General features: G+C 44.4%; 1 non-coding gene across 1 annotated transcript; it reads right to left on the bottom strand.

The window, feature by feature from the left end:
* Positions 1–1699: 1699 nt before the first annotated feature.
* LOC143308117 (5.8S ribosomal RNA) lies at positions 1700–1854 on the bottom strand. The gene has a single exon (XR_013065121.1). It is a non-coding gene; the product is annotated as a 5.8S ribosomal RNA (ribosomal RNA).
* Between the last annotated feature and the right edge of the window lie 646 nt (positions 1855–2500).

Raw genomic sequence — 2500 nt, 5'->3', positions numbered from 1 at the left:
ATGCTCGATGCAAAAAAAAAAAAAAATAAACGAAAAGAAGCAAAAAAGCAAACACGTAGAGAAACTGTGCGTGAATCAACCTTTCGCATATTCAATTTTTCCTCCTCTCTCGTTTCAAAATGTTTGTATTTATCGTTCGATGAAACGAGCACAAGAGGGAAAAAAAAGTTGAGACACGACGTTCCCATAATTTTCGTGTTATTTCCTTTTTGCTTCAAACATTTTGCGGACTGCAGCTTCGTCGTATTGCTTTTATCAATTTTTAACAATTTCAAAGCGAAGACAACTCGCAAGACGATCCATTTCGTCTCGGTTCAATTTTAACGTCCGTCCGTATTATTTTTTGTTCCACAAGAGATTTCGAATAGGTTTCTTTATTTATCATCCCTTCTTTTCGAGCGCCACGGAAGCAAGAGGAAAAGCAAGAGCGAGAGAACATTTCGCGTATACTTCATTTAACAATTTTAACCAACACGCGATGTACTCCACACACCTCTTAGATTTAACAACTGCTTTTCTCTTCTTCTCCCCTTAGCGCAAGGGTAAACCCCATTTGTCTCTTCTTTGGAACGCAACAAAACTTTCGAGGACTGGACGACCGAGCGATGGTCGCGCGGTCTTCGCTTATCTTTAACAAACGAAGTAGTCCGTATGTATTCTAAATGTTGAAGCCTCCTAGAGCTTTAAGCCATGCGAGACATTGAAATGCTGTTTTAACGGGAGCATGCATAATTGCTGCAAACATACTTTTATCACAAGTTCTAGCCACGCCACGGAGGCTTCGAAGTTCCTTCACCATTCGCTTTCCTCTCTTTTGTTACACAGTTTCAGACTACGATCAGGGGTACCGAAACGCTGTATTGATTGTAAACAACCATTTTTATCTTGGAGCGGAGCGTTCCTTTACTCGTTAGATTTGTCTTGTCGCGTGTGTATTCGCTTTTTCGACGCTTTTTAACCATTTAACTTGTTTAGCGAAGCTAAACGCACAGACAGACAAAAAAAAAAGGAACAGCATCGCGCGTCAAACAGCGACGACCCATCTGAAGCGATCTTTCATTTATACACCGTTTGTAAACAGAGAGATGTATAAAGCGCGGGGAATCATTCGAAACCCTGGGGCTATTCGAGCTTGCATTTCAGCAAATTATCATCTCAAACATTTCACTCGTTTGCTTTTTCTAAATTTATAGGAGAGCTTCTTTCGTTTATTTTTGACACACCTTTCGTAAATATCGTTTCTGGCAACGTCGGGAGCGTGGATTTCTACAAGTGAACAATCGCGCCGATCCGATAACTTCCAGCAGGATGGAGAATCTTTATAGATTATCTTCCGAGAACTCGGTGCTTTCACGGGCGGTCGTTTATAAATTTTAACGAACGACTCGCGCGCCGTGACGCACTTGCGCTAGTTCGAAGAGATATTTCGAAATTTGTTTCTCTCCTTTAACGGCCTGCATTTAGTGTATCGGTTGCGATTTTCGTCACATCGTTTCCACGACAAACGCCGACGAACTGCCCAACTATCGCTCGTACGTTGCGACTCTTTCTTTGTTTATCGTTCATTCATTCTTTCAATTTCGTTCGATAATCCCGCTCCGAAACGTTCTACTTTCGTTGAACGACGGCGAGATGTTTAGAAAGAAATGAATTACTCTTTTTTCGAGAAGCAAACGCAAGCAGTCTTTTGTTAAGAAAACGACCCTCAGCCAGGCGTGGTCCAGGAATTGTATCCGTGGACCGCAATGTGCGTTCGAAATGTCGATGTTCATGTGTCCTGCAGTTCACACGTTGACGCGCAATTAGCTGCGTTCTTCATCGACCCACGAGCCAAGTGATCCACCGTTCAGGGTAATCGTAAAATTTTGTATTTCAAACTCTTTAGATCTTTAGAGTGTTATTTTCATTATTAACACGCATCACATTCGATACCCACATCACTCTCCCACCCGGCGCGTGCGGGAGAGCGAATTCGGGCGTCGCCAACGTATTTGTTTGTTTGTTCGATCGTTGACGACACGATCGCGTCCAAGGACGGAAACCGTCGGAGAAACGCCCAGTGGCACGCTCCTCTCGACGGTCGGGCGTAAAGTACATTTAAAAACCTTGAAAAGTACGAACGCACACAAGGAATGCGAGCGCGCGTCCTGTCGCTGAATCGTGGGTTGCGAGATTCGAACAGACACACGGCCGGCGACGATCGGTCTAACTAATGGACACATAGTTTTTCAAAGACTCGCTATCGTCGCTTCTCAGCCGGTCCGTAAACAACACACATCGATCAGGCGGACGCACGAATCTTACCACGGTGCGTGTTTCGTAGATTCCAGGTTACCCGCAAGTACCTCTCTCTCCCTCTCGAAAGAGGAATCTCGATCCGTCCTTTTTGGACAATGGAGAAATCTTTTTATCGCAACACGGATGGCAAAGAAACAACCAAAGCGTAGGAGCGTGGGGACGAGAGCGACGAAAAGAACGTCGCGAAAACAAAGTTTCGACG

Source organism: Osmia lignaria, unplaced genomic scaffold, assembly GCF_051020975.1.
Source record: "Osmia lignaria lignaria isolate PbOS001 unplaced genomic scaffold, iyOsmLign1 scaffold0154, whole genome shotgun sequence".
NCBI lineage: Eukaryota > Metazoa > Arthropoda > Insecta > Hymenoptera > Megachilidae > Osmia > Osmia lignaria.
Note: the sequence above shows the minus strand (reverse complement) of the source record. Positions and strands in the feature narration are given on the sequence as shown.